Source organism: Acipenser ruthenus, chromosome 24 (assembly GCF_902713425.1).
Source record: "Acipenser ruthenus chromosome 24, fAciRut3.2 maternal haplotype, whole genome shotgun sequence".
NCBI classification, from domain to species: Eukaryota; Metazoa; Chordata; class Actinopteri; order Acipenseriformes; family Acipenseridae; genus Acipenser; species Acipenser ruthenus.
The window spans coordinates 1,842,749-1,855,810 of NC_081212.1; positions in this window are offsets into that span (position 1 = coordinate 1,842,749).

A 13,062-nucleotide genomic window follows, 5' to 3' on the forward strand; every position below is an offset into this window, starting at 1 on the left:
GTAGCTGAACAGAAAGACAGCGTTGATCCCTGACCCTCCGAAGTGACGCATGAACCTCGCCCCTGTTCTGAACTCCACAACTCCAGCATTGTGCAATAAAAAGAAATTAAAGAGGGCTGTAAAACAAAAAATGCAGCCCTCAGGTTTGCTGTTCCTGTATTGTGATTGCAATCTCAGGTGTCTCGATTAGATAGGGCAGGTTAATGGAGTCAGAGGTGGCAAGACTTCAATCAACCCCTCTAAAGACACTCTGCCTCTTTAATGAACCAGGCACTGCAACCCAATGAACTGAGCTGTGCACCCTTATACAAGTTTAAGCACGGTGTAGCATAGGGAACCCATGTAAAGCATAGAGAGGTATGGCAAAGTTATCTTGGTACCATGGTAAACTTTAATAAAAAACAAAACATTTTCCACTGCTGGGAGTCATTCCTGTGTTCTCTAAAAGCACGCCTCCTGTGTCCTAATTTACAGCTTCTAGTTTTCCAATGGAAAACCCAGGAGAGCGTGCAGAAAAATGTGCTCCGTTTCATGTACTTGGCTAAGCAAGCAATTTATTAATACAAAATCTAGCAAGCCTCTCCGAACTCTTTAATGAGCCAGGTTCTATGGAAATGACACACAGTATGAGAAAACACTCGCTTTAATGAATCCAGCCCATAGCATATCAACTCAATGTGTAATCAGTATCACTCTGCACGCACTTATCTCACTGACACTGAAGAAGACCACTTATCAGATAAGGGAGAGGGCTCTGGCTGAGCTAAGAATGCAATAGGGAGCTGACTAAATATAGGCTGTCAGTAGCGAGCATTAACAATCTTATCAGATTATAAGGCAGGCAAACCCAGCGTGGAGTTAATATTGGAAACAGGGAACAGTTATGGGTCATCATTAGCAGCTGGGCAGGGAATCCCCGATAACAAACTGCAGTTAGAAATGATCCCGTTTCCTGTTAGTGGAGTGATATGGGGCTCCCACAGCACAGCCGGCAGGATCAGTGCATGTGTGCGGGTAGAGCCTGCCTAGTGCCAGGCACTGAGAACCATGTGCTGGAGCAGGCAGCGGGTAGCACCAAGGTCTTCAAACGCATCCCCTAACCAGTGCAATACCCCCCTTATCAGTGCAACAGAGCAGCACCTTTGCAACACAAGAAGAGACAAGGGTAAAGATACCAATACAATACTGACAAAAATAAAACCCATTCATGAGCACATCACCTTCACTCACTGCATGTGCCAGCTAATGCTCTGCTATATCATGCATGCATTTACAGACTGCTGTGTAACTGTAACATGTTACATTTCCTATCTATGATACCATTTATAATGCATTTAGAAGTCTTGGCAGGGCAACTTTTCATGTCCCATAGCAGACCTGGGGTCAATTACAATAATTACAATTTCAATTACAATTACGCTGCAGTAATTACAATTGCACAAAAAAAAGTTGTATAAGCAGCTCCACACATTAACATGTTTACTTGATGTATTCTGAACAACCCAGCAATTATCACAGCTACAAATACACAAATATATTATAGAACTTTTTACTTTTTCAAACTACTGGGGTCACACTGACACAGGATAAACCCTCCCTGGGCACTCTTTTCTCAGGCATTAGAAAGCCCTTTGCTCCACCATGGAACAGGAGATCTTGTATGCTGCGCTGCTGTATGCTGCGCTGCTGTATGCTGCGCTGCTGAATGCTGCGTCAGTGATGGAACAGGTGCCAGTGTGAGCTGTAGGGCTACTGAGTGTATTAATACTTTCATACAGACAGGCTCAGGGAATCTTGCTCAGTCGAACAGCGGGAGCAGTTCCTGTTTCCTTATGGAATTAGCATCAATCAGGTGATGCGTTTCCATAGCAGCAAAGGTCAGAGCTGTGCTCAATAGTAACCGTGAGCTGAATTCATGACACAAGCGCTGCTGTGTAATCTACTTGATTCTAATGACTGTACTTTTGTGGGGTATGGCTCCCTATGGCTAGACAGCGGCTGGACAGGCTACGCAGGTTGTGACTCCAGACACATTTGAAGTCTAGGTTTCACACATGCAATAAGTTTCAGTGTTTTGTCGCCTGTAGAGCTGCCAGGATTAGGCATGTTGGGGACTCTTAAGTAGCTGTGTCAAGACTACAGAATAAAGGGCATGAAAACGGCTGATAAAAGCGTTTATGGCTTGAGGCAATAAAGGAAACGCATAAAAAGTAAATATAATAAATATAGACAGTGTGTTTTATAAAAGAAATAAAAACGAAATAGATCAATAAAACAAAAATGCAAGATCGGGATTTGAATGGGACTCTTGTACCCCCATCCTTGAGAACATTTTGCACAGTGATTCATCTGATCTGAACGATTAAAACGACATTACGAATCAATAAGAGAAAAAGAAAACAGCAACATCGGTCTTCTTAGTTCCTTACAAGCAAGGTCAAGAGCAAACCAGCCAATCACAAGCTGTTTCTATGGAGACGGTAGTGCTGTACCCCACAGGACTCTTGAGACAGTAGCAGGGTACAGTCCTGGCTTACCACCAATGTGTATTTATACTAATACGATGCCAGAATGTTTTCCTAAGTATGGTATAGTATAAAGAAACATGTCTGCACCAACGTTTCAGCAGCTTCATGTGTTTCTGCCAATGGCCCCTCATTGTGCTGAAGCTGTGCTTCCAGTGGCCCGTCACTACAGCACGGATCTGCAATGCCATTGAAAGTCATGAGGAGAGGCACCTCAAGAGCCCAGGTTTATTGCACAGAGGCATTTTATTGTCCTGTTCTTTTACTGCCTTCTCCATGAGCTGATTTCAAGGAGAATGCAATTACCTTATCATGCAACATGCTTTACAGCCCATGCAGGTGACAAGGAGATGTTTGAGCTGCAGACCCGGCCTTTGATTTAAGAGCCGTCTTGCGTAGCAGCTTGCTTTTTCCTCCTGGGGTTTGAAGGAAGGCAGAGAGGAGGAGAGGGCGGGCTGTTCCTCGTATCTCTGCAGCTCTCTGGGGGGGTGGCTGTTTATAACAGAAAGAGCTGGCAACCATGCAGAAGACTTGATCGTAAACACTGAACTGCAGGGCACCAGGGCAAATAGACACATGTGTCCCCATCGCTATGTGTGATCATGGATTGCAATATGTTTGAGTGTACTGAAACTCAATGCTACGGAGGAGAGGAGGATGTGAAACAATACAGATCACCATGGCAACCCTTCACAACCTTGTTTCAAGTCCTCTAATCAAAGTTAGAGGAACCAAAATTGGGCTGAATGTAAGCCTGTTCTGTAGCGATACCAGCTGGCTACACTCTGCTGGTCTGTAAGCATTTCCGTGGGAAGCGTAGTTTTCACAAAGTTTAAGAGAGGAATGAAGATTTTATTGAACTATACAGACGCCAAGTGAAGTCACAAGTCCATTGTTTTGGCTATTGACCTTCGTGTGTGTAAAGCATAGCAGGTACACAATGAAATAAAAATGCTTTTAGTTTATATCACTTCATAGTACCCCGTGGGTCTAAAGCTCTTCCTTATCAAAGGAAATATCCTTTACACACAAAATTGGACCATTTAGTTGTAAAGCAATTCGTCTTTATGATGACAACAGTGTTTCTGCACCTTTCTTATAGATCCACCAAGAAGATCTGGTCAGAGCTATCACACATATTTTTATTAGCTGTGCAGGAGGAGAGTAGGGAGATAGCAATGCCTTCATTTGCCTGCACTAGAAAATTGATGAGCAGAAAAAAAAAAAAAAAAAATACAACTTCAAAGACAGAATACTGCCTAGGTCACATGATCTTCCCTGACACCAACGCCCAGCTGAGATAACCTATCAGGACGATTGCGTTCCCGACATCGTAAACAAGTCGTAAAGTAACACTTTATCTCCCTGAGGAGTTCGGTGAATTCTTCCCACAGTCCCGACTCCTCTCAAGGTCTCGTTAACCCCAGAAATTCCAACTGCACGCCACTACACATGAACCTGAGGAGGCCTTCTCTGACCTGACAAAACCTGACTTCTGTTAAACATCCACTGTCTATCCACAAATCCGTCTTACTGTACCCCCACCACCATGCCACCTTTACCCAACGAAGACTACAGGGACCTGTGGTGATGCCCAAAGGTGGCCAAATTGTGCACCACAATCCCATGGCCGGCTTTTCTGCCAGGCTGTGTCAGTGGGAATATGTGCATGAAGAGGTTTTGCAGTTTACACATCGTCCCATCTCACGTTGTGTATAGTGTGGCGCGCTTACACCTGTGTCTGTATCAAAATACAGGGCTGTCCGTTCTTCAATACATGAAGCCTTCTAGAACTACAAAACACTCGATAAGAAGGTAAAACTAAAGTAAACTAGGTCAAGTGGAGCGGCTAGTGTCTTCTGCAGTGTGTATGTCAGTCTGCTTAACTCTTAGAGTTTTACTAATATAGGTATGGCACGGTCGGTAGAGTGGATGGAGGTGATCTGTTTTGACCTGACAGGTGTTGGAGGGTCTGGGTGTTTCTGGTGCACATCTGCAAAGGCAGCTCGACAGCAGGAAATGACTCAAGAACAAACATGTCCTGTTCAACTGCACATACAGTGAGCACATTGCACCACAGCGCTCAAAGATTAGTCACACTGTGGACTGTGTGCTTCTCACAACACAAACCTAACACAGACCTAACTGCACCTCCAGCACATCATAAGAAATGAATGTACTGCAGATACCGTTAGCACAGTCTTGTGTCCTGGTGTCAAGTATGAGATTTAGCTCCACAATGATTGGGGAGGAAGTGAAAACCTGAGATGCAACCAGTTTTTTACTTGAATAACAGGTGATAAATCGACGCACTGAGAACACCTCAGTATTCAAGAGCAAGAAGACTCTGCCACTGCTCATCACAAAGACAGTCGGAACAGCTTGATCATGCAGTGATGACAATGCAAGCGATCAATAACGGATCCATCGATTTAGGGCACAGCCCTGCTCGCTGGGCTGTTACTGTGCAGCACTGGAGACACTGTTGAGCTCTGTCACAGATATTGCACTTGATCACCCTGGGTGGAGAGACACTGAACCAGCCCCTGTGTGAGAAGCACCAGTATTGAGACTGGGAATGGGGATGCACAGTAAGCAATTGACCCGCTTTTGTTTATTCTTAACCACACTGAAATGCAAATGGAGCACCAGAGGCAGTTCACTGGCGGTGCTGGAGAGGGCTGAGTGCCTGGCTCTGGGGTTGTGTTTCCAGCGCCATGTCGACGGGGTTAACGCGGGCGTGCAGATGAACGGGACGTGTCGGGATGATCACCAAGCGTAGAGAGTTGCAACAGAGAGCAGAGTCCACGCTCCGGGGAGGTCAGGGCGGATTCTGCTGAGCCGGGCGCATCCTTGGGCACTCATCCTCAACCTGGCCATTGAAGCAGCCAGCAGCGCTTTGACCTTGTGTGCCCGGCCCAGCGTTCTCCTGGGGTGGAACGAAAACTCATTGCACTGCGGCCATAAAAAAAGACACACAGACACAGAGACACACACACACACAAGGACAGACATACACACACAGACACAGAGACACACACACACACAAGGACAGACATACACACACACATACACACACACAGACACAGAGACACACACACACACAAGGACAGACATACACACACACACACACACACAGACACAGAGACACACACACACACAAGGACAGACATACACACACACATACACACACACAGACACAGAGACACACACACACACAAGGACAGACATACACACACACATACACACACACAGACACAGAGACACACACACACACACAGACCGACATACACACACACACACACACACAGACATACACACACACACACACAGACACACACACACACACACACACACAGACACAGAGACACACACACACACACACAGACCGACATACACACACACACACACACACACACACACACACACACACAGACATACACACACACACACACACAGACAGACACACACACACACACACACACACACACACACACACACAGACATACACACACACACACACACAGTCAGACACACACACACACACACACAGACACACACACACACACACACACACACACAGACACACACACACACACACAGTCAGACACACACACACACACAGACATACACACACACACACACACACAGACACACACACACACACACACACACACAGTCAGACACACACACACACAATGTTATTGGGGTGTGTAAGCAGTCTGATTCACTGATTTTCTGAATTATTGACTCACACTCTGAAAACTGCCAGTAACTTTTCCAGCTTTAAAATCATAACGCTGCCACGACCAGTTAGTAGCCCAGTACAAGTGATGACAACCCAGTGAAAAGACTTCGAGATAGACACTCTGTCCTGCATCAGTCACACCATCAGAAAGGGAGCATTCATTCCTGCACCAATGAGATCAAATGTGTACTGTTCTGTTATTTGACGTCACAAGGATAGAAACACATTCACTTTATTACCTTCAGAAGGTCGCAGATTCTCACAGTAAACTCAGTCCTTAATAAGAGCTGAAGCAGATCTACATTGTGCTTAAAAATGTTTTGATTTTTAATATTTCATTTCTTCACAAAATTGGACGACTAGAAATAGAAACTTCAAGATACAAATGTCAGAGCTTGATTAAACACAATTATTACATGCCTGCATTCGATATTTATCTTAAAACAGTAGCATGTAAAGGTTATCAGTGCTGAGCGATGGCTATTATAAAGCAATGCCACAGAGTGATTCCTTCAAACTATTTATAGACCAGCCAGAGGGTATTAAATATTAACTATTGTATATTGCTATATGTTTGTCTGTAATGTAATTGTTACATTTGTTCTGAGATTATTCTATAATTCATGTAAATATTTGTACATTGTAGTTTTAAGCTGATAATTAACAAAGATAAGCTCTGACAAGCGTATACAAAGCCGGGTGGGGTGAATCAAGCTGCTTTTGGACGGTTCTACAATTAAAATAAAATACTGTCCGAGGAGAAGCATGGCGCAGGTCCACTTCCAGACACACAAAGCTTGTGTCAGACTGGTTCACTGTTCATGCAATATCTAGATCCTAATAGAGGTATGTATCGTTTGGACTGTGAGACAAGCCCACAATTACAGCAGAGCTCATCGCAGTGCTCAGACTGCTTTCTGACTGAAGAACAGGTGTGTTTTATAGCTGGTATGAACACATACTCTCCCTAGCTCACTTTTGACAAAATAGTCCTTCATTAAAATTATAATTTGATCTTATTAAGCGTCATACTGGTAACCCTTCAAGAGCGTCACACTGTATGATGATGAATATCATATCGCGACCTGCATATCGTGATTTCATAAGGATCACGAGACATGTGATTGTCCTGATAAGCTACATGCGTGACCCATAATAAATGAGATAGGGAGAGGATGTCTCCAAACCAATAATAACACACTCTGACTCTTCATTCAAGTTGCTGAACTACAGTGAGCTCTGCTCTGATTCTGGTCTTGTATCCTGATACAAAGCATGCCTCTGTTACGATATATCATGTAAAGAAAGTCTGTTACAGATGTGTTTTTGATTATCATTGTTGCTGTTGAAAAGAGGGGTAGTTTTTTCTGCGTCCCCTTTCCATTAACCCAGTCCAAAAAACAAGTCTCATTCCGCAGTTCAGCTTACAAAAGAGTCTCTGTGACAAAAGTGAATTAGTGATCCAGAAAGTGTCAGTTATCCATTAACAGGAGAATAGTGATGAGAAGTTCTGAAGCTGCCGGAGGTAACCTGCTACTGTAACTGTCAGCCAGGAAGAGAAACTAACTGCTGACACAAACCTGTAGGATACACGGCATCTTTCAAAAGACCAGGGGCTGGATTCACAAAGCAGGGGCTGGATTCACAAAGCAGGGGCTGGTTTCACAGTGCATGGGCTGGTTTCACAAAGCAGGGGCTGGTTTCACAATGCATGGGCTGGTTTCACAAGCGGGGCCTGGTTTCACAAAACAAGGGTGGATTCACAGAGCATGGGCTGGTTTCACAAAGTGGGAGCTGGTTTCACAAAGCATGGGCTGGTTTCACAAAGCAGTTCTAGGTTATATTAAGCTGCATAAGTACATGCAAGTTTGTAAAGCACAGAGGCGTACGGTAAAGCATATCGAAAAAGCATGGCAAAAGTGTGCAAATACCACGGCACTGCACAGCTTTTATCAGAGAGACCTCCTTGAAGAGCTCAGATGGAATAAAGTGATGTTCCGTGCCTCAATACTTTCGCATCTCACAGTGACTTGGTTTTTCAGGTCCTGGGAAACAGCTTTCAGAGGTCTTACCAGAGAGCCGGTCTCTCTCAGCTCACACTCCCAGTTACAGCTCTGGCTTTGCCTGGCTCGTCATTACATTACAATACCTTGTTGTTGTTTTTTAACCTTACCTCTTAGTTAAAACATTTCTGCGACAGCTCCCTTTGATCTTTCTAATTGATTGATTAGCCTCAATTGTCAAATGTGACACCACAGTAAACAAATTCACCGCAGCCAAATGCAATCTAATTGCCAGCTTTCTAATTGAAATGGGGTCAGATATAAAATGTGTATTCACATTTTTTTTTCACCCAAGGCATCATTTTGATCTGCCTATCTACTCATAACTGTGTGTATTCCCACAAACTCAGCCAGTACATGTTCCTGGATATAAATCTCATGGGAAAAATGTTGACAATTGCCAGTATTTTTTTGAATGGCTTTCGATCTCAATTTTCTCCCAGTCAGAAGAATTCTCTTCAGGGTGAAGCCAGGAGTGTGCTTTATACATAATTCATTGGCGATTTGCTAAGCACACAAAGCCAGCCAGAGAGGTTTATGTTCTATATCCAAGTGCTAAAGTCATGCTATAGTGATTGACCAGAGCTCTATAACTAATGGGAGCTATTGTTCAAAGATACTGCTCCCAATAAAAGCTCTCTACATGAATGCAAAAAGATTGGCTGTTTTGTGATTCTTGGACTGGGGTAATTTTCCATCAGTGTGCTGTCTGTACTGCATGGATTTCTAGGCAGAATTTGAACCATGGTGCTCTATATTAAAGTTTACTGCAGTTCAGTGCGGCACACTGTGGTAAAACCATAGCCAGGCGCAGTAAAGCATGGTGACGCACAGGTAAACGCAGGTGAGAAATGAGAAGCATGTAAAGAACACAGTAAATGTGTAAGCAAGGGCAGGTGCCTGTGACGGTTACCATGCACAGTTCACAAAGCTTTATAAAGAAGAAGAAAAACGGCATGAGGGTTACAAAATAAATAAGATGCTGAAACTGGAGAAGAATAAATTCACGCTTAGAGGATCCACTGACAACCCCTCCTAGCGCACCTCAACCAACTTAATGCTCATCACTTCATAAACCTCATAAGATACCTTAGATCAACCTTATTAATAAATTACTGAGCGGGTCACTCTCTCTTTCTCTCTTTCTTTCTCTTTTTCATTCTTTCTTTCTTTCTTTCTTTCTAGACAGCTTTAAGTTGGCTTTCAAGGATTCGTGTGATGTATTGTTTGACTGGTGTTAAGTAAAACATAATACACAGAGTTTAAAAAGTAATATGAAATAATAAGAATGGTTGATTTCAGACAGAAAGACTTTGGGCTTCTCTTTTTTTTAATGTGCGTGTGGGTTATTTTCTTTTTTGCTGAAGTTTCTGTTGGTGGAAGCGCGTTCTCACAGAAACATTCCATTCCAAGGTCTAACAGCCTTCCTCCGTGCTTGTGCATTAATGAGGCTGTGGCTGGGACACTTAATCAGGGGGAAGCCATGCAGATAATTGCCATTGAATTTTTAATTTGCAGGGCTGTGATAGGGGTATCAGAGTCACACTCACACTCAGTCCGCTGGGTTCTGAAGCTGCGCCTCGATCCACCTCATTGAGCTTTTTCAATTTCACTCTGATTCCTCTCTCAGAGGCCTGCTCGGGACCCCCTGAGCCAGGTTCAGGCCCCCACGGTGGCTGCAGTCAGGGACGGGAGGGAGAGGAGGAGATGGAAGCATGGAAGCGCTGGGCTGGGAGGGGGAGGAGGTGGGGGTCGTGGTGGGGGTGGGGGGGGGTAGCAGCAACCCCTGTCCAAAAGGAGGTTCTGGGAGAGTGCATCCCTGCCTGCTCCCCCTGTCTCTAGTGAACGATTCTGTCATGCAAATTAGTGACAACAGGAAATTTGTTTAGTAAGAAACAGTAACCCCTCTCACTGCCCCACCCGCCCCCCGACCTGGGATCCTTACAGTAGTGATGTCCTTACAGTTTTAGGATCATGTCTTGGGTTTAACTATAAAGATGGGCTTTAAAAAAAAAAATGGGGCTACTTTCCCAAAACTTAGGGCTATCCCTAGAAAATCCATCAGGAGTTATTTTTTGATTTTTTGATTTTGCGGTATGGGAGAGCCAGCAGCTCTGCACTGTGAATGACCCTGACACAGAGCGGTCCGGACCACCGCTATGCAAATGTACACAACAAAACTCTTCCTTTTAGTACAATTAATCTGTAACTGAAAAGTAAAAGAGCCCTCTGTTACAACAAAAAAAAACAAAACATGTTTCTTCCTCATCAGGAGATCAGTTGCTGATATATTAACAGTCGCTTGAGCTCCACAGCACCCTCTATTGTGTGACAGGCTGTTCAGAAACCATCAGGGTCCGTTTTCATGATCCAAACCGAGGGTCCTCATAATACAAAGTGGGCCACTGTGAGCCCCCTGATTCTGATGGTAAACTCAGCCCATCCTGCTGGAACTACTTTGTGAATCCAAATAGATTTATTATTATTATTAATATTATTATTATTATTATTATTATTATTATTATTTATATATTTATGTATTGATGTATTTATGTATTTATTAATTTTATTTCATCACACACACAAAAAAAGGAAATAGTTGCAGTTTCTTCATCATGCAATCAGTTAAATATAATAATGATTTAAAAGGCGTTGCTTTCATTTTGAATTGTTTAACAGAAGTTTCAATGCCACGGAGTTCGCTGCCTGTGCTTGTTTCCGGAGCCCAGAGGCAAACGCAGTTATTCAAATAGAACCCTGAGCCATTAAACCATGTGCTGTAGCACAGCCACTTCCTTGAGATTCAGAGCAAAACAGTGCCAACACACAGACACACACAGACACACACACACACACACACACACTGACATACACACACACACGCACGCACACGCACACACACACACACACACACACACACACACACACACACACTCACACACACACACACACACACTCACACACACACAGACATACACACACACACACACACACATACACATACACTGACATACACACACACACAGACACACACACACACACACACACTCACACACACACACACACACACTCACACACACACAGACATACACACACACACACACACACATACACATACACTGACATACACACACACAAACTCACACACACACACAGAGACACACAGACACAGACACAAACACACACACATACACACACACACACACTGACATACACACACACACACTCACACACACACACATACACACACACAGACACAAACACACACACTGACATACACAGACACACACACACACTCACACACACACAGACATACACACACACACACACACACATACACATACACTGACATACACACACACAAACTCACACACACACACAGAGACACACAGACACAGACACAAACACACACACACACACTGACATACACACACACACACACTCACACACACACACATACACACACACAGACACAAACACACACACATACACACACACACACACTGACATACACACACACACACACTCACACACACACACATACACACACACAGACACAAACACACACACTGACATACACAGACACACACACACACACACACACACACTCACACACACACATACACACACACACACACAGACACACACTGACATACACACACACACACACTCACACATACACACAGACATACACACACACTCACACACACACACACACACACATACCTTTCGGTTGAAGTCAGAGGTGCCATGGTCATTGATGTCACCGAGAGAGAGGTGGGGGGACAAACAGAACTGACTCATTTGTCCAGATTAACCTTTCCTTATGACAGGCTGCCTTTCTGCATTACTGAGAAAGTGTTCACGGGCCCGACGCATTCACCTTGAAAAGTACGGGGCATGAGGTTTCCGAGAATTGAGGCGCTTTTACAAGCAGTGCCTTGACACACAACGACAGTGGAGTTTCAGTTTTCTTATTTAAAGTGCAGAGCACGGTGGGGCAGCTCTTGAAACATGACTGTTTCAGATTGCTGTGTATCTTATTTAATGGGTCCGCTCTGAGATTTCATGTTGCTCCATCACTGATATCGCTGGTGGACGAGTGGTAATCCCTGCCCACAGCTGCCCCTCGGCTTCCTGGCTTTGCCTTGGCCAGCTGTGAACCCCAGCGCTGACCTGGAATATTATGTTCACACCTGGAGCTGGCTGTACAAAGAGCCTTTAGTGTGACAGGGTGGCTGCTTCAGTCTCTGAGTCAATATTTACAGCGCAGGGTGCCAGAGAAAGAGACCTGTGCCTGAGGACCCGGTTTACTGTGCGAGGCACACGGAGGTCAGGCAGCCTTCCGTTCCTTACAGTTGTGTTTTGGAGGGGCTCCCGAGTGGCGCATCCGGCAAAGGTGCTCCGCGTGGAGTGCAGGATGTGCCCTACGGTCTGGAGGGCGCCGGTTCGAGTCCAGGCTATTCCACTGCAACGGGAGTTCCCAGGGGGCAGTGCACAATTGGCCAGTACCAGACAGACAGTGTTCTGCTAGATCAGCATCACTGGACTGTGCAATACCTGTTCTGTTCTGCTAGCTAGGGGTAATATAGTGGAATTATAATGGGGCTACATCTTTCAGGATGAAGCCCCAGGGCGTTTCTGACACCCAACAGCACTTCCTATTGAAGCAGCAGCCCAGCACCTCGCTCATGCGAACAGCGTGTTCAACTTTCAAGTCAGAAGT